Source organism: Mastomys coucha, unplaced genomic scaffold (assembly GCF_008632895.1).
Source record: "Mastomys coucha isolate ucsf_1 unplaced genomic scaffold, UCSF_Mcou_1 pScaffold21, whole genome shotgun sequence".
In the NCBI taxonomy this organism is placed as follows: Eukaryota; Metazoa; Chordata; class Mammalia; order Rodentia; family Muridae; genus Mastomys; species Mastomys coucha.
Genome location: NW_022196904.1, coordinates 180,943,111 through 180,963,678, shown reverse-complemented (window position 1 = coordinate 180,963,678; position 20,568 = coordinate 180,943,111). Strand labels below are relative to the sequence as shown.

Genomic DNA, 20,568 nt, shown 5'->3' with positions numbered 1-20,568 from the left:
ACTATAAATTCCTGTGTTTTAAGTTTTGATTTTTACAATTTCTGTTAAATCTACCAGTTATCTTTGAATTGTGTGGTTTTTATCTTTGGATCCTTGCTTACATTATGTTAGCATACTTCTATTTTAATTGCTCTTTCAGAGTGTCCAAGTATATCAAGCTCTTAGATGGAAATTTTTCCATGTGGTTTACCATCATCAACAGTGGGATCATTTCCCTGTGTGTTTTGTCATTGTTCTTTTTTTATTTTTGTATAAAATCATCCTTGGGAAAATAGTATTTGTCCATATGAGTTTTGTACATTCTGTGTTAGAATTACTTCTTTATAATTAATGAAATCTGGATTATTACATTTGTTAAGAGCTTCAAATGCTTAATCACGTTTAGCTTATTTCAATAAGACCTTACCACATAATTCATACACAAAATACAATTCAATGTAAGCATATAGAATTTATTGTTCATGTGAATTTTAATGATTTTAATGCTCCCTTTTCTAGAAACATAGCAAATGAGAAGTTTCCTAGATCTCTTTTTATTGAATAGAGGGTATGTATGTGTAGATGTTACATGTGTTTGTGTGTTTAACTGTGTGTGTATGAGTGTATGTGAATCTATATCTTTGTATGTATACATATGTGTATATACGTGCACGCCTTTGTGTGTGGATGAATATATAATTTATTATTTACTTGCTATGTAAAGTCATGATTTTAGAGCCAAAGCATCACATGTAGAGTTGACCACTAAATCATGTTAAACTGCATTGCCACGGTGCTATCTTATTGGATTCCTGATGATTCACAGACTTCTATTGTTTTGCTGTCTTGAGATTTTCTTGCTATTGTCTTTTAAATATGGAATTAATTAACAACAAAGTTGCATTTATTAATTTTGTGTATGTAATATTAGGAAGTATATATAATCTGAGTATACTAACTCATGAAAATATGTGTGACAGGAAAATGAAATCACAAAATGGTTAAGAACACAGCATTAATCATTATAATATGTTATAATAACTTTTATGGAATGTTTGTGTATTATATTGTCATGTATAATATATAATATGCATATAATATATTTACATGTATATGATACATATGCACATATATAGTATTATATAAGCAAATGGCATTGTTACTATTTTTAGAGATGAATGCCCTGTACTTGAACGCTATGTCTTTTAGTTATATTAACTTCTTCTCTATTAACTTGTATTTTTATTGGAAAAATAACCAACTCCAAATTTTTCTCCTTCCTGAAGGCCAAAAACGAGTTGACTTGTGTATCTTAAGGCATAACAGAATTGACATACAAGTATCTGAGAAGTTAGGGCTATGGTGCCAATATGATGGACAGTTCCCATTTCTCCAATAACAATTTGTACACTGGCAATTGGTACCCATGCTGCCTTATTTAATGATATATTTTGGCATAAGGTAAGTATTCCATAAATCACTGCTGCAGAATTACATGATCCTATTTAGCTATCCTAAACCAAGGACTTGGCTATGGTTTCTAGAATCAGCAGATAACATTCCATGTATCTGCCTATAGGAACATTCTTAGCCCTTGAATCTTTCCTCCTAAGTGAAACCCAAATGTTAAGATCTACTTCCTCTAAGAATTAAAGGGAATGGCAAGGATGATCATATTCTGTAGGGATGTAGTTATCTGTGAAATTTACCACCACTAAAACATTTATTTTCTGAGATTTATATGCATTATAGTTCAGCAAATGCCTTGCACATTAAAATTAATAAATATCCCATTGTTTAAGTGTCAAGTAGTTAGATAATTGTTTTAACAAACCCATAAAAAGGTTATTTTATGCATAGAGATTGATTAATTTGCTAATTACTGAGCTCATGACCAGAGCTGGTGACAGGATAAGAGCCAGTATGTAAAATATTCACCCAGAGCCACAGGCATCCCAAGTTACCTTGTCTTTGCCTCATAGGCAAATGAGCGAAGAGCTGCTGCCTCAAGGAAAATCTGCTTTATTCCAATGTTCTCTGAACATTTGGTTATAAGGCCATATGCAGACTTTGATCAAGGAAAATTTTCTATAGCATTTTCGAAGTTTTTAATGAGTATGTCTAGAATGTAATTATTTCTACTTTAAAAGTTGTTCAATGGAATGTGAGGCAAGGTTTGATCAGACATTATCAGTTATCCACTAACAAAATCAAAGCTTTCAGATCTCTGGTATTCTTTAATTGAAAGGGTTTTCCTTCCCAGTCAGTCCGTCAAGCATATCAGCACCTTGGGGATAGCATCCTCTCTGTTCCTGGTGAAATGTAAACAGTGTTTCTTAGTAGCATAGCCCCGAGAAGACACTAACTGCATTACAGGGCTAACTTACCGTAATAATTAACAAGTCAGTGTTTGAATTTAGACTATATTCTGCTGGTGAACAAGATTCACAAATATTTTCAGATGCTCAGTAATTACTGTGGTGCTGGTGCAAATCTTACTTAATGTATGTTTGTTAAAGGAATGCTTGTTACATCTCTCTAGCCTGGTGGTCATCACAATGGCGTGTGCCGAGGCATCCAGTGATACATTTAAACATTTTTCTCAGGAGATTTTCCAGTTCCATGCTATAGAAAGCCTTTGACCCATCTCTGTGAGTAAGCTGGATGAATTCAAATTAATAAATGTAGAATGGAAATAAAGTATAGTTGGTAAAAAGTGAAAATTTAAATAGCCAAAGGAAACTAAATTCCCATCGAAACACTCACATACATTTTGTGATTTAAAATACTAAGTGCCCTGCTAGAGACAAAACACTGCAACACTCAATGTGTAATTTTCTAGTAATTCGGGTTTTCTTTTCTTCAGTTTTCCTTCAAGGCATGACAGAGTGAAAAGCAAATGTGCTATATTAAAATTTGTGTCTTTTAATCAGTTAATGATACTGAATTATCCCCCTTTATCAAAACAAGGCCCATATTTAGTCATATCTCCTCTTCTGCTTTCTGGTTGCCATGACTAAAAGTTCTGCGGATGTGAGAAAGGTTAGGCTGTGTGGGTGAGGGGTTCAGAAACAGAATCAATATCAAGAAATCTTGGAAGTCTTTGCCGGGGTCAGGCACACATCCTTCAGTTTCATTGACTTTCAGTTACCATTGAGAATCTCAGTAAAAAATGTCTCCTTCAGTGTTGCATTTAATTCTCTTTGAATTGTGACACAATCCTGTCCCTTTGCTCATCACCATCATCAAAAAGATTACAGAAATTCTATGAATCAATGGGCCTGCGATCCTGAAGGAGCGACCAGTCAGTAATTTGTCTGCTACATCTTGATTCATTGGTATCTCCTGTTTCTTTTGTGGTTTACTTTCTTTTTTTGCTTTGTTTTAGATTTCAGGAATTCTACAGGACCAGACCACAGAGTGGTGTGTATTTTTTTCTTTTATTATTCTTTTTCTTTTTTGAAAACAGGTTCTTCTTTCATACAATATATCCTAGCTTTACTTTCTTCTCCCTCCACTCCTCCCAACCTCCCCTCCCCTACTGATCTATTTCTTTTCCTATCTCATTAGAAAAGAACAGGCTTCCAAGAGACAACAAACATGGCAAAATAAAATATAATAAGATTAAGCAAAAGCTGTTGAAGTTGGGCACAGCAATACAATAGGAGGAATAGAGTCCCAAGAGCTGGCACAAGAGTCAAAGACATACTTATTCTTACAGTCAAGAGTCCCATAAAAATAGTAAGCTAATACCTATAGTATACAGAAAGGACACGATTCAGGCCCATGTAGGTCCTGTGTTTGCTACTTCAGTCTCTGTGAACTAATATGCAACTTGATGAGTTGATTCAGAGGGCTTTGTTCTTTTGGTGGCCTCCAACCCCTAAGGTTCTTACAACAACCATTTTGTCTCTATTTCACTGATTCACTGGATTTCCTGAGCTCTGAGGGGAAGGATTTGAATGGAGATCTCCTACCTAGAATCTCTCTCCACGTGTCTGTCTGCTGTGGGTGTCTGAATCTGTTCCCATTTGCTGCTGGTGGAAGCTTCTCTGTTGATAATTGGATAAGGCACTAGAGAGCCAATGTTCCTATGTGATTTAGGAACATTTAGGAATTTTGATACCACCATATTTCAGAATATACTTGTTCAAAGTGGAAGGTGTTATGAGTGGATAATAGAAGGAGAGAGTAGATGGGAAGAATGTGATGTGATAATGGTATGCTTACTATTTAGTTACAGTTATGATTAATGATTAGTGAATGACCCAGTGTAATATAAGCTTATACCTCCAAATTCAAACCTTAATATGAATCTACTCATTAAGGAATCATTTTTGTCCTTTATAAAGGTAAAACATTGAAACAGGAGAGGTCATCAGTTTCCCAGTATAAACATATTTCAGGTGATGTGGATGGCAAGCATAGTCAGTCTGACTCAAGGGGCCATCTTCCTAACCACTGATCTCACAGACCTGGAGTTTCTACTTTCTCTACTTAAAGGTAAATGAGGAAGGACAGGAAGAAGAGTATCTCAAACTGTCTCCCATTTCTGTTTTCTTCATTTCCTTTTTACTTTTAATTTTTGAGAAATCTCCCTGATATGATTTACTCTATACACCAGTTCCTGGTTCTTGGTGTAATAGCTCTACGAGAGAAGAGAAGAAGATGCTACATATTTCTTATTTTTTGGTAATGTTTAAGATTTTGGCAATGGTCATCGTAACAAATATGAGGTGATATCCTCGTGTGGCTCTGATGTGGATTTTCCTGATGGTTAGTGGTATGAAACATTTTTTATATAAGTTCTGGTAACCTGCATATCTTCTTCAGAAAATGCTGATGAGGGCTTTTTGCCCATTTTTCCAAAGTCTATGATAATTGTTGAGTTATTTAGTTCTTATATTGCATAGATATTAAAATATTGGATATTAAAATTTGTAGTTTACATTTTCTCCCATTTTAAGGTGTATCTTTTCATTTATTGATCACCTCCTTCATTATGCCATAGCTTTTAATTTGACAAATCCTAATTGCGGCCTCATTGCCCATGCTTCTGGTGTCTTATACAAAAGTATCACTGTCGAAACAAATATCAACTAAATGGTCCTCAGGAATTTTTTTTTTTTTTTTTTTTTTTTTTAAGATTTATTTATTGTATGTAAGTACACTGTAGCTATCTTTGGACGCACCAGAAGAGGGCGTCAGATCTCATTAAGGGTGGTCGTGAGCCACCACGTGGTTTCTGGGATTTGAACTCTGGACCTTTGGGAGAGCAGACAGTGCTCTTAACCCACTGAGCCATCTCGCCAGCCCCCCCTCAGGAATGGTTTTAACAATTTTATATTTTAACCTCTTTTCAGATATTTTTAATTTATTTATGTATGTTGTGAGTGTGTGTATGCATGTGTTTATCTCTCTGTCTGTCTGTCTGTCTGTCTCTCTCTCTCTCTCTCTCTCTCTCTCTCTCGTGTGTGTGTGTGTGTGTGTGTGTGTGTGTGTGTGTGTTGTGTCCTTCTAGGCTAGCAGAAGGTGTTGGATTCACTGGACCAGGAGTTACAGGTGAGATCAAATAAATCCAGCACCATCTTCTGGAAAACAAATTCATTTATTCTGGAAGAACAGCAAGTGCTATTAACCACTGAGTCATGTCTCTTTCCCCAGGGCATAGCCCAGGATATCCTCAAGCTCATGATCCCCTTGTGTATCCCGCTGGAGCACTCTACCACAACTGGACATTTTAAACTTTTATGTTTAAGTTTTCATGTATTTTAAATTAATTTTCTATATGATATTTAAAAGGTCAAATTTAGTTCTAACACATGTGAACATTGTTTATTGGAGACCATCCTTTTCCCATTGTCTAACCCATAGTAAGCATATATTAAATTTATCATATTAAATATATTTATCAAATATATTAACTTTACTCTTATTCATTCATCATAAACAAGTACATGTGATGGTGAAAAGTTAAGAAAAGATTTCAACTAATATGTTTATATTAAGATATTAAGAAAGGGGAAAGTAAGTGCTCCAGTTCACTCCAAACCCTCCAACACACACACACACACACACACACACACACACACACACACACACACACACACACACGGCTTTATATTCAGTGTGGCTTAGTCATCTCAATGGCTGGGCCACAAGCAAACTTCCAAGTTGCTAATGTCTTCCTTCCGATACTGCGAATTATTACTTACTGAAATCTACATTCCATTTTTGCTACCTTAGACCCAACTGGGACTTCTCTTTCCCAGCTCTTGCGTGATCATATGCAGCTCTCAAGCCTAATCTCCCATTTCCCCAGATACTAAAACCTTCTTCTCTTGGTACCCTTGCCTAAAGTCCTGCCTCTGTGTCCATGCCCAACAATCAGGAACTTTATTTACCAGTTAGAACCAGCTAGGGGCAGGGACCCTCAGTGTCTCATATACAAGATTCTCAAGAAATTTGGGACACCCCTCCCTTTAAACACCAGTAACTTTAGAACCAGTCCACAACAAGAACCTTATGAATCTGGAACAGGGATCTTAAATGTTGTCAGAAAGAATTCAATTGGCTCCTCTTTCCACACTCAGCATTAAACATGTGTTTGAACAAATACTTCCTGAGTGATTAACATATATATCTGTAAAACAAGAAGTTAGGTCCCAAATAAATGAGATTCATCCAAAATGAAGGCAGGTATATCAAATTATGTGCCTTATGCTTATATGCTTATGTATGTGTCAGAATGAGATAATACATGTGTGTATAGGTATGTTCATATGTAGATGCCATCGGTCAATATCTGGTGTCTTCCTGTATCTCCCTACCAAGACAATGTATCTCAGTAAGTCAGGAGCTCATCATTCAGTCTAGATGTGTTAGACAACGTTCTTACCAACTCCTACAGCCCTTAGTTCTGTGGTTTCACAAGGGTGCCAGCTTTTATATGGTGTTAAGGAATCATACTTGAGTTCTCATGATTATGCAACAAGCTTCTTATGGGCACTCTCCCCACAGCAAATACCCTCATCTATTGACTCAGAATATAGAATCACAACCAGGCATGACAGTCCATACTTATAATCTTCATCTCTAAGTCTTAAGACTTAGAAATGGTATATACGGAAAATTCCAAGCTGTCATGGGCTTCACAGTAAGACCTTCTTTTGTTTACAGAAAGTAGCATTTCATGTTATGAAAATTCCTTTCAACCTGGAGATAGTAAGTTTGGAAAAAATGAGTAGAGTCTTGACCTCTGAAAAGCTGCCCTTCCCCAATGGATGCCTCATACCTATGTGCATGTGGGCAGCGCTAGTTGGACTCAGAAGTTTATTAATAGGGATAAAAAGAGGACATAAAGTTCAGAAGGACAAAGGGAGTGCAAGGGAGCTAGAAAGAGATAATAGTAGTGGATATGATCAAAATGCCTCGTATAAGCTGGGCATAGTGAGCAGACCTTTAATCCCAGCACGCTGGAGGCAACACATGGATTTCTCTGAATTCAAGGTCACCATGATCTACAATGGGAGTTCCAGGACAACAACAACAAAGACACAATAGAAAGGACAAACAACTAAGCCAAAAAGTAACTACTTTAAAAAAAAAAAACAAAAAGTAAGGAATTGGTTTTTTGAGCTAGCAAAACAAACAAACAAACAAACAAACAAAAAACCCCACACACTGTGTCATTTAATAGGATAGAAATTTCCTCTCAAAATCCTTAATATTTGCAGCCTAAAATAATGAATGGTATCATTCAGTCCATGCTTCCATGAGCATTCTGTAGAAGAATCATTCAGTGTCTACTGTGGTCATAAGAATCCTTTGCAAGACCTTGAATGGCATCTGTATCGCTCTGACATCTGCCCCATTGGCACATGGTCTTCTTAGTACTTCTATGTCTTTCTATGATCTTCTAGCGAATCTACTAGTATTTGTCTGCTAGTTTCACCTTCTCGAGTAGAATGTATGCCACTGCATATGTAAACATTTCATATATAAATGTAGTTACATTTATAAGGAACAGAAGTGAGGATTTGGGATGGAGAGATGGCTCAGTGGTTAAGAGCACTGAATACTCTTCCAGAGGTCCTGAGTTCAATTCCCAGTAACCACATGGTGGCTCACAACCATCTGTAATGGGATCTGATCCCCTCTTATGATGTGTCTAAGGAGAATGCAGTGTACTCACATACATAAAATAAATAAACTATTTTTTAAAAGGAAGGCTTTTAGTCTCTTTTTATAAACATAACATAACATTGATTTCCCAATTTTCTGTTTCTTCTTGATTCTTAAAAGTTATGTTTAGGTTAGTTCTCTAGACAGATTGTTATGCTTTACAATGGATATAAAATAGGCTAACATAACTCTACTACCACCTAATCCAAAGTCTTTTAAATAAATTACTTGATAGAGCAAAATCTTCCATTGCCACATATTTCTCCAAGGCAATTCTTTGAGCAAATATGAGATCTATTCATTAAACAAGTACTGACAGCTTGGAGAGGTTCATTATGTATAAAACCACTCTAGTGAAGAAAGAAAGAAAGTGAATTTGACCACCTTAAGGTATACAGAATTTTGAGAGGATGAGATTCTGTCATGCTTCCTAAAAGAGCACATGGTAGAAATTCTTAATGGGTGTTAGCCAAGCCTGTCTTTTCAAAGCCTGAGAAATATCTGGCATTCACTATATCAGTATTCATTTATTTATAATTTTCTTTATCAGAATATAGTATATATGAGATAAGGTTCAGATAATAAGCTGTAATAGCTGTAAACAAGGAACAAAAATAAAGTCATGTAGATAATGACATTTAGCAAAGAGATTCTTCAGAACAAACACTGTACAAATGATCCTGGTGTCCTATCAATTACTTGAAATTTTCATGCTTTATGCTTGCAGTGTTGTGGTATAACTTGAATATCTTTCAGCTATTTGGATTTAGGTGCAAGTATTTATGATCTAAGAAATGTGAATATATTGAGAGATGTTGATGGTTTATTTTTCTCTGGACACTTTATGCCTTAAATGTGTGCTGCTTGGAATGAAATCTGGTCCTCATAGAGGAAAGACTTCCTGCTCGTTTTGCCCAGTCAACCTGAGGCAACAAGTTACACAAACAGCCATCCATCTCCTGAAAGCTGCTGTGAGGAGCACTGCTCATCTTGTGATAGTGCAAGTTAGGACCCGTTTTATTAACTGACCAAGAAAAATACTCTTCTATCTCTGTTGTCCATATTGCCAACACCTGTCCCACGATGGTAACAAGCTACTGGGTGAGGAGCCTGTTTCATGTCCCCAGGTATTTTAAAGAACATAAAGGAGTACAATAAAATCTTGTTGCCATTCTTTCTTTCTTCTGTTTTTAAACAGAAAATTTCAATTTCTTAGGTTATCTTTCTTTATAGAAAAATAATAGTGCCCAAGGAGGCATCACGAGTCATCATTCTGAGATCACAGGGGCAATGATAAATTACTCTTGACAGTTAAGAGCAACTGGACACACTGTACAAAAGGATCTGAAACTTATGTTCATCAGGAACATGTGTGCTTCCATGAGAAGGCGCATCGCAGAAGTTTGTGTCTCTGGAGGCTTGGCTAATTGGAAAGAATTGGAAAGGCAGATTTGAAAGGGTTTGCCGTGTTTAAGAAGCACCACATTTCCCCCATCCTTCCACAGTATTTTCTTGTTCTGTCTTTATTTGAAAGGTGAACTTCTGAGAGCCTGATATCTTATATTGAAAAATTATTTGGATTGAGATTGATTAAAACATAAAAGTAACTAAATAATAATCACATATTGCAATTTAAAAGTTGCTATTACCAAAGAAAGAGAGAGAGCATGATGGGATAGGAAAGGAAGGAGAGCGAGTGAGAAAGAGAGAGAGAGAGGGGGAGAGAGAGAGAGAGAGAGAGAGAGAAATCTGAAGATCCTGACACTGTGATAGGATGCAGCTCTACAAACTCTCAAGTAAAGAATGTTTGATTTTGTTTGTTTGTTTCCAACATAATATTGTTAATAATCATTTGGAAATTTCACACAATGCACCTCACTCCTCCCAGGTCCACCCTTGTACCCTTCTACCCAGAAAGAAAAAACAATACACCAAATCCAATGTTTTGTTGCCCATGTAGTCACTGGAGCATGATCAAATTCCCAGTGGTCAATTCCTTAAAGATAACTTAGTCCTTCCCCACACTCTACCTGAAGTTATGATCTGTGAAGAGTATACTTCAGCATCTTTTCCACAAGTTTTAAAGACTCTGTGAAATAGCTTCCTTTCTGGACTCAGGGTTAGTTTGATTTTGCTTTAAAGGATTGAGTGCCTTGGTTTCCTGAACTTTTTTTTCTCTCCCTTCAAGTGTAGAGCCAGTGCATTTGCCAATGAGTAATCTGTCTGGGAAGAATGGTATGCATTCGATAAAGCCAGCTAGAGAATTGCTAAAATTATAACTAAAATATTCCCTAGCAGTAGAAACTGTAATGATAATTGAAAAGTTTTCTGTTGAAGTTGCCATTGGCTATTTTGTTTGTGATTTCCAAAGATTGGTGATAATATTAGAATCCATTTCATTTAAAATACTATCAATTTTCTGTTTTGAAAAAATCCTCAGGGTTCACGGAGTTCACAACTTCTTCATTTTTCAAAAGTAAAAAAGTTATGGAGATTGGAGTGCTGAGGTCATGAGCTTTTAGTAGCAAAGTCTGAAATAGAATCTAAACATCTTTCTTGGTCTCTTCATTACCTTCTGCTTCTGTAAATTTAAGGAGACTCTCCTGAAAAATTAAAGCAATTGATTCACATGCATTTCTTATTTAAACATGTTTTTATAGGTTACTCTTGTATGTTGAAAAAAAATTTTTTTTCTATATCTATCCAAATGTATGAATTTTGGCAAGTTCAAGTGAGGGTTGTTTTTGTTTTTCTTTTCTTTTTTGCTAATTGATTCTAATAAACAGGAATTATTCAAGTAGATCTGGTATCACCTAATATACTATTGCACTGAAAATTTAGAAGGCATCAAACTGTGATCAGATAAAAAGCACAGGGCCACAGAGTTTCTGTGATTGTGCAGTCCTTTAGTCTGAGGGCCATGGAGAGAATCCTTGGCTAGTCTGTCCTTTTTACTAATAAGTGAGGGGGGTTGCTAAAGTTGGGATATATTATATGAGACAAGGGTAAATAAAAAGAAGAAAGAAAAAAGTTTTGTCAATTGTGCTGTCTTAATGGTGTGTCTTAAATCTAAAGACTCAGTAAGTTGGGGCCCATTCTTTTGTTAATGTTCACAAGGAAAGGTAATTTAAAACTCATCCTAAGATTTTTAAATAGACAACTTGTTCAATACCTTCCAGAACAATCAATGATGTTTTTCTTGTTGTATTGTTGTATGGATGGCTCTTCCTATGTCTTTGAATATTCATCTTTCTTGAAAGCTGACAGGTAATTTAAAATCAAAATGACTCATTCTGCATAAACATGGATGCCCCTCTCCTTTTAAATGTGGAAACCTGAAGATACAAATGTGCCTTTGATTTGCAAATTGACATTTGCAAGCCTTTAATGAATTATCTATGAGAAAAATCAGAGAGAAATCAACATCTGCTCTGAAATCACTCTTGAGTTTTGTGCTGACTCTTCCGACTGAAGACGCCAAGGCAGTGCGTTTGCTTCCTTTTTCTGTAAGTATGCTCATAGAATTACTTTTGTCATGAATTGTTAAATTCTAAGAACATTTTGAGACATTTTCAAAAATATAATAAACAAGTAATAAATAGCTGTGAATTATACTTAAGTCATTTCATTCCAGTTCTAAGAACACTGATTAGCATTTCATTGACGTTGTTCATGCCGTTTTGTTTGTTAATAATCATCCATTTATCAATTGCCCAGAGTCTAATCACCATCGTGATGAAACAACCCTCCCTCTGTCTCATTCCTATCCACACATTATAATCACGTGTTTAAAAAATATCTCCTCCACTGACTGTAAGTTCCATAGACTTGCCTCAATGGTGATGTACTTTTCACAGCTGCTCCCTTCCCCCATCACATCCATTCACTTCATCCGCATTCCTACAGTTTGGAGCAGCTATGGCTACTCCATTACAGAAGTAGCTTTCTAATTGTTCCCGGAAGGGGGAGTAGTATGCAGGTGCTCCTGTTGGAACTTCTTCTAAACGTCACAGTTTAGTTCCAGTACAGACATGGACATATAGCTATCATCTAGAGTAAATCACTGAGTGAAGGAATAACTGAAGGATATATAATAATATGCTTTCTAATTCCATAGACACAAACATCTTCCACCCAGCAAGACTTGGCATTAAATTGGATAAAAGGAGACAGAGTAGATAGTTCAACACTCACTTGTTCGAAAAACTATGTCACAAATAATAATGAGTACTAAAAGAAGGCTGAGGTTCAATTTCATTTCATATTATAATATTTGAAAGTAAAAATAAGTACATTTATTGAGACTACATGACAAGATCTTCCGAGTGGCTTATCAAAGCCCATGCAACGTTTTTGCTCTGGAATCATTTTTGCTCACAGCCTATGCTTTCTTCCTTCATTCACTAACCTTCTTGTTCTTCAAGCTTGACACACATATTTTGGCTTCTGAAACTTGAAGTCTTTTCTTTTCCAAAGAGAAAACCATGATTTTCTCTGAGAACCATGTGCCTCTTCTTCTCTGTAGAGAACTTCCTTCTCATTGTACTATTTCAGAGACATTTCTTCTGCCTCTAACATCCAGACAATATGTTTGTTTTCTACCTGCTTTGTTTATTAATTCATTAATTAATTAATGCATTTTATTTTTGTTAATTCATCCATACACTCCTTTGTTAATTCCTAAGTATACTATTTTCTATTTTCTTTAACAGGTGCTTAAGAAGTATTTTCATGTTGTATGAGAAGCTGAATTCTATCAAAAAAGAAAAAACTATGGAGAATGCTTTAAGAAGATTCTAATTTAATTATATTAATATTTGAAAACCATGAATATTACAGAATATTTCCATGAGATCAGAAAGTTATCATTGTGTTTTTACTAAAGTCTTTTTACTGAAGAACTACTTTTATGTTCTGGAAAGATGTTGTGGACTTGGGTTACTGCCTATATTAACTGGGTTCCCAATTACATGGGGATTCAGATGTCTGCATGTAAGACACTACTGTCTCTGCATCCAGTTGGCTCCATGATAAATAAAGTTTTAGGTGCCTGGTGGCTGGACAGGGAGACAGAGATGGGACTTGAGGTTCTCCATAAAGGAACGCAAGAGAGAGAGGAAGAGGAAGAAACACCATGCTGGGGAAGGAGAAAGGTCAGGCTTGAGAGATGGAGAGGTGAGAGCAGACAACCATGTAAGAGCGGGAAAGAGCAGCCCTAAGCTCACTCCCACCCCACCCCCTATTTGGGTCTAGGATAGCAAAATGGAATATAGATTTCAGTAAGTAATAATTCAGGAGTATCAGAGGGGAAGCATTAGCAACGTGGAAGTGTGGGAGTGACCCAGCCATTGTGCTGTTTAAGGCATATTAAAATAGAAGGCTGTGTGTGTGTGTGTGTGTGTGTGTGTGTGTGTGTATGTATGTGTGTATATATGTGTGTGTATGTGTGTGTATGTGTGTGTATGTGTGTATGTGTGTGTATGTGTGTGTATGTATGTGTGTATGTGTGTGTGTGTGTATGTGTGTGTATGTGTGTGTATGTGTGTGTATGTGTATGTGTGTGTATGTGTGTGTATGTGTGTGTACGTATGTGTGTGTATGTGTGTATGTGTGTATGTGTATGTGTATGTATGTGTGTGTATGTGTATGTATGTGTGTGTATGTGTGTATGTGTGTGTGTATGTGTGTGTATGTGTGTGTATGTGTGTGTGTATATGTGTGTGTATGTGTATGTATGTGTATGTATGTGTGTGTATGTGTGTATGTATATGTATGTGTGTGTATGTGTATATGTGTGTATGTGTGTGTATGTGTGTGTATGTGTATGTGTGTATATGTGTGTGTGTCTGTGTGTGTCTGTGTGTGTCTGTGTGTGTATGTGTGTGTATGTGTATGTGTATGTATGTGTGTGTATGTGTATGTGTATGTATATGTGTGTGTATGTGTGTGTATGTGTGTGTATTTGTGTGTGTATGTCTGTGTGTATGTATGTGTGTGTGTATGTGTGTGTATGTGTGTGTATGTGTGAGTGTGTGTGGGTATCATTCATTTGAGAATCCAGAGCATTGTGGCTGTAGCAAGGAGAGTGCACTGCTGCTGACAGGGAGATTAGAGTATATTAATTTGACCACAGAAAGAGGTTTTAAATGCTTATACAGTCATTCCTAAAAATTCTATGAACTACTTCTTTGTCAAATTGAAAGATGCAATGTAAAAGATGATTCACGTGTAAAATTTGCGAAGTCCTAAATAATGGATTTTCTTTTTGTTGTTGTTGTTGTTTGTTTTGGGGGGGGGTGTTTTTGTTTTTTGTTTGTTTGTTTTGGTTTTTCAATACAGGGTTTCTCTGTGTAGTCCTGGAACTCACTCTGTAGACCAGGCTGGCCTCGAACTCAGAAACCCACCTGCCTCTGCCTCCCAAATGCTGGGATTAAAGGCGTGTGCCACCACCTTCTGGCTATGGCTTTTCTTATAACCCAAGACCTTTTAGTGGCTACACTCAGTGTAATCCCATGTAAGCATTGTTAAAGCATCAAAATAACTAACCAATTCCTGTCCAGTTACATTAGTAACTCCAGATATTTTTTAAAAAAAGTGTACTAATCCAAGTACTATGTTTCTCATTAGAGCCCTTGAGTGCTAGCTAGTTTCATGTTAACTTAACAGAAGCTGGACTTAATGCAAAGAAGGGATCCTTTGAAAAAAATGGTTCCGAAAGATCCTGCTGTAGGGCCATTTCTTAGTTAATGGTTGATGGGGGAGAGTCTAGCCTATCCTTGGTGGTACTATCTTTGGGCTGGTGGTCATGGGTTATATAAGAAAGGAGACTGAACAAGCCATGATGACCAAACCAGTAACCCTTATCTCTCCGTGGCCTCTCCATCAATTACTCCAAGTTCCTGCCCTGTGTGACTTCCTGTCCTAACTTCCTTCAATGATGACCTACTATGTGGAAGCACAATTCAAATAATCTCTTTCTCCCAAACTTGCTTTTGGTCATTGATACTTCATTGCAGCAACAGTAACCCTAATAAGAAAACCTGAGAAGTGTTTTGAAAAGGATTGACCCAATACCATCTTTGTCAAAGCTAAACCTTTTAAGTCAGACATGCAAGTACAAGACAGTGTCCAGGACGCCTTCACCTAGAGATGTACAATAGATGAACACACTCTTTTACATTAATCTAGTTATCTCTATGTATGGAGCAGTAAACAGTATATTGTATATAAAAAAGCCCACAGGTTCAAACCTGAAGCTCACTACTTTGACAATGAAAGGAACTAAGTCAGGAGAGGCACGTACAAGCCGACATTCATCAAGAACTCTCTGTAATCTTCAGACCACAGGATTAGCCCGGCTTTCAGTAGATGAGAAAACATGACATTCAGTGGCTAAGGGGAAATTGGCTTTATTGTTAGAAATTAACCATTTGGAAAATAGTACTGATAGCACATCTTATAAGGCCACAGTATTTGTCCAGGACTGTCTTCTTAATAGAACAAAAATCTGCTTTTTTTCGTAAGGTGAAATAGTCAAAATCATTGAAAAGGTTAGAAGTTTGGTGGGAGGGATTCTCAGTGGAAGAGAATAAAACTTTAGTGATTATTTTGAATTTATTCTTTATCTTTGAGGAGGTGAATATTTTGTATGCAGAAGCAAATTTCATTTATAAATGTGCACAGATTTACAGCAATATTCATAACCAGTGACCATTGTTTATTTGCATTGTCTGTCATTGCCGTATTTCTGCAAATGCTATCAAAATGTTTTCTTGCTCAACCCCACAGTGACCTCTTTCACTTTCCCTTTCAGATGTCTCCCATGTTCTCAGTTTGCTGTTGGGGCCTCAGGTTGATGCTGAGGTCCACCAGATCTCACAAATCAGAAGATTCATAGTTTGTTTACATTCTAAGGAAGACTGCTTGTAAGCAAAATCATTGGCTTTCTCCATAAACACCTTGCACACCTCCACTGGAGGCACTGTGACTTTCTGAGCCTCCACTGGAGGCACTGTGACTTTCCGAGGCTCCACTGGAGGCACTGTGACCTTCTGAGCCTCACCCCGGGTTTTGAGAGTTAAATCAGCTAGGGAGTAGACAGGGTACTTACTTGCTCTTTATAATGTAGAATATTGCCACAACCATGAGCATTCCACTCACAGTTTAAAGATTTGTTTTTCCTTTATCATTTACCCCCTTTGGGAAATTAAATGAAAACTTCGTGTTTTAAATTGAGTCCAGATGTCTCTTATCGAATGAATATTTCTGTAGTTTGGTAAAAGGTGTGAGCTGCATTTTGTCATGGATTCTAGAACTAGAAATTGAGGCAATCTATTTATTTATTTATTTTTATTTTATTTTATTTTATTTTATTTTATTTTATTTTATTTTGAGACAGGGTTTCTCTGCATAGCCCTGGCTGTCCTGGAACTCACTCTGTAGACCAGGCTGGCCTCAAACTCAGAAATCCACCTGCCTCTGCCTCCCAAGTGCTGGGATTAAAGGCGTGCGCCACAACCGCCCAGCTCGAGGCAATTATTTGTAAAGGTAGACTGAAGCCTTTCTAGGTCTTCTTATCCTAAGAATGTTTGAGTAAACTCAAACTTAGATTCTGTTTACTTCAAGGGCCCTATTAGCTTATAAGAAGCCACGTTAGTTCTCATCTTTAAACTGCACCTGGGTATCACGCCACTGCCTTTGCTTAAAAGAGGCCATTGATATGTTAGCTCACATGGTATAAAACTGTTTTCTTCAGTTCATGAATGTCTATTTTCTTTTTATAAGGAGACACAAATGTCCCTTCTCCATATTGTTAGCAGAGCAGTAGATGTGGGAGTCATTGTAATTGTGGGTAGAAAAACATGGCATCTGCTTGTGAATAAAATTATGAATAGGGAATGAATATCTTCGACTTCTCTTTAAAATTCAACACAAAGGTTGAGTCTAAACCTTCATTAGCCGAGTGACCTTTCTAAAAGTTCATCTGCCCTTTTGCCTGAAGAAGTCAGAGATAGGCAAGACACAAGCTTCAAATGCTCATGTCTATAACAAGGAGCAGGAACATGAGAAAACTGCAGGTTAATACTAATGACTAAAAATGAGCGTGGTCTTATTTACGTTCTTGTATCTGTTGAATCTGAATGACGATCCGTGATAGAGTAAATAAACAACTAGGGTTATGCTTGCCAAAAGCATTGTGAAGGAACAGGAATAAGGTTAGGACAACCACAGTTAAAGGAATGACAGTTGTGTTATATCTCAGTGCAGAATGTCAGTCATTTCTTTAAAAAAGAAGCTTAATATGGAATTTTAAAACACTACTTTTCATTCAGGAAAAGATATCTCATATTATTGATACATTTGAATAGAACTGGGCAGCTAGAGAAAATAAAAACATGGCGATCCATAGAGTAGGCACTCTGGGTTTCCACGCCATCCAGAAGCGTGACATAGGCTTGGAAGGAGTATGTGCAGGACACAGAAGACACTTCAGTCAAATAAGATTTCTAAGCTCATTAAGAGGGTTGTTTCTTGGCTTAGGATGTATGGTATTTCTGCTCTTCTATGTATTTCATAATATATCATACATACATACATACATACATGCATACATCAGGTATAAATTTAAACTCATCTATGTAGATATTAACTTGCAGGGCTTTTATTTTAAGTAACAAGTTGTTTTAGGGGTGGTTTTTTTTGTTTTTGTTTTTGTTTTTTGTTTGTTTGGTTGGTTGGTTTTGGTTTTGGTTTTTCGAGACAGGGTTTTTTTTGTATTGCCCTGGCTGTCCTGGAACTCACTCTGTAAACTAGGCTGGCCTCGCACTCAGAAATTTACCTGCCTCTGCCTCCCAAGTTCTGGGATTAAAGGCGTGTGCCGCCACCACCTGGCCTGTTTTAGGTTTCTGGTTTCCCTGTTTGGTGAGGAGCTGAGTGGAGTGCATGCCTGCTGGTATGTGAAAGTGATATTGTTAGACTGGATCTTCCTGTCCCTTCCTCTCGGTCACTGAGATTATAGGCATGGAGAATGGAGCCTGGTTTTACTATTCTCTTAGGTGGCTGTTGAAGTTCCTAGCTCAGGTTCTGTACGCAAATCTTAGGAGGGCAGTGTGACTTGATGACAGTTTGGAAACATGCAAATTTCCCATTTAACACGAAGAGAGATGGAGCTCAGATCATCGATTCATAATTTTAATGCTTACGTCACTTTGCATGAAATAACTTAGATGTCGAGAGTGGAAGAGGAAGTAAAAGAGCAGAACTGATTTCCCAACGTTCCCCTATTCTCCTCTTAAGAAGGAAAGATCCTTATTGACTGTTAGAAACTGAGCTGTGGTCAGGGGCAGGCGGGACACATCGGGCAGGAAGTGAATCCACCACTACTGTTTCTTTTTCTCATACAGTTAGAAAGTGAGTCTTGCCTTTCTCTGCAGCGTCTGTAGCCATGAGTATGCTCAGGCTGCAGAAGAGGTTTGCCTCTAGTGTCCTCCGCTGTGATTAAAAAGGTCTGCTTGGTCCCCAGTGAAACCAATGAAATCGCCAATGCCAACTCTAGTCAGCAGATCTGGAAGCTGATCAAAGATGGGCTGATCAGCTGGAAGCCTGGGAATGTCCATTCCCAGGCTCGATGTCAGAAAAACACCTTGGCTCGACGGAAAGGCAGGCATGGGGCATAGGGAAGTGGAAGGGTACGGCCAACACTTGGATGCCCGAGAACGTGACCTGGATGAGAAGGATGAGGATCCTGTGCCGGCTTCTCAGGAGATACTGGGACTCTAAGATTGACCGCCATATGCATCACAACCTGTACTTGCAGGTCAAAGGGAATATATTCAAAAACAAGCGGCTTCTCACAGAGCACATCCATAAACTGAAGGCAGACAAGGCCCGCAAGAAGCTCCTGGCTGACCAGGCTGAGGCTCGCAGGTCTAAGACCAAGGAAGCACGTAAGCCCCCTGAAGAGCGCCTCCAGGCCAAGGAAGAAGAGATCATCAAGACTGTCCACGGAGGAAGAGACCAAGAAAAAAAGCTTCCCTCGTGTCTGAACATAGTATCCCGGCTGTGGCCTCAGTCATGGGACAGTCATCAAAATAAAACAAGCCTTTGTCCATTGCTCTCTTTAGCAAAGAAAAAAAAAAGAAAGGAAGGAAAGGAAAAGAAAAGTCTTGCCCTCTGCCATTTTCCTCACTTTCTCTTTTTTGCTCAAGAGAAAGAGAAAACCCATGCATAAAGTACCTTCTTGTCTTTCACTTTAGTGAGGAGCATACGTAAACCATCCTTTGCTGGGACTCAACCCAGGACTCTTCCTGGATTCTTCCAAAACTGCCCATGCAGCCAGCCAGCGGGTGGGCGCTGTGTAGGCAGCCCCTGCGGACATCTCTCTGCAATTTTCCTCTGCTGCTCCCCAAGACCTTTGCCTTGTCCTAAAGCAAGTGTGTGTGAGTCAGGCATTCCTTTAAATCATCTGACAGTACAGAATTTTTATGTTTCAAAAATCCCAATCAAAAGCGGAGTGCCAGTACTCCTGTCTCTACTTCAGCTCCTCATTGTAACCAGGCAGCCTTAACAAGAAAACAATTTACTACCTGGTTTAACATTTATGAAACATACTGTGCAAAACACTTTCCTTTAGTGTTTGAAACCAAACCCGTAATATTAGCATTATTCTTGATTCAATTAAATTCCTTTCGGGGATTTCCATATGAGTTCGTGTGTGTTTATAAAGCACATTTCTTCATGTAAAACTTAGTTGCTTTCCTAGTAGATTCCTCATGATTTGAAAAGACTCCTATGGAAGACTTTATTTTTAAGTGCCGAGCCAGCACAGACAGTCTTGCTAGCGCTAGCGCATCTGTTGTTTACAGTTGAGAATGGGAAACTGACCAGGGTGGCAGCTTAGGCCACGGTCCAGCATCACAAAAGAATAACAGCAACAAGCATGGCGTGGGACTGGAAAGTCAAAACTCAAAAGTCTATGGACGGTGTCATTATCACAGTAGCTTAACATGAAGTATTGCTAGCCAAACCAGCTCCATTGCCAGGTCTCATTACTCATAGATTAGCCCGCAAGTTTTATAGAATGAAGTTATCTCCAATTAAAATGTTGTTTATGGAATTTACAAGGCCGTGAGTTACATTATTTAACTTCAGATGCTGATGACAAATCCTTGACTTTTAAAAGGCTGTGATTGGTCAACCAGAAAACAAAGTATGATAAAGTTTTTACTGTAAAGACCTAGAAGGACATGAGTGCATAGATTTAAAGGGAGCAAGTGCATTAGAAAAAAATCAATGCACAGTTTTAAGAGCATTTCAGTGAGCTTTCCATCAAATCCTGAAACATTTTCTATAAGTACTCTATCAATATGTGCAAAATAATGTTTTGAGATTTATGTACAGATTATG

General features: G+C 37.6%; 1 pseudogene; it reads left to right on the top strand.

Annotated features, from left to right (window-relative positions):
- The first annotated feature begins 18,607 nt into the window (after positions 1-18,607).
- Positions 18,608-19,208, top strand: LOC116101463 (annotated as a pseudogene).
- Positions 19,209-20,568: the final 1,360 nt, after the last annotated feature.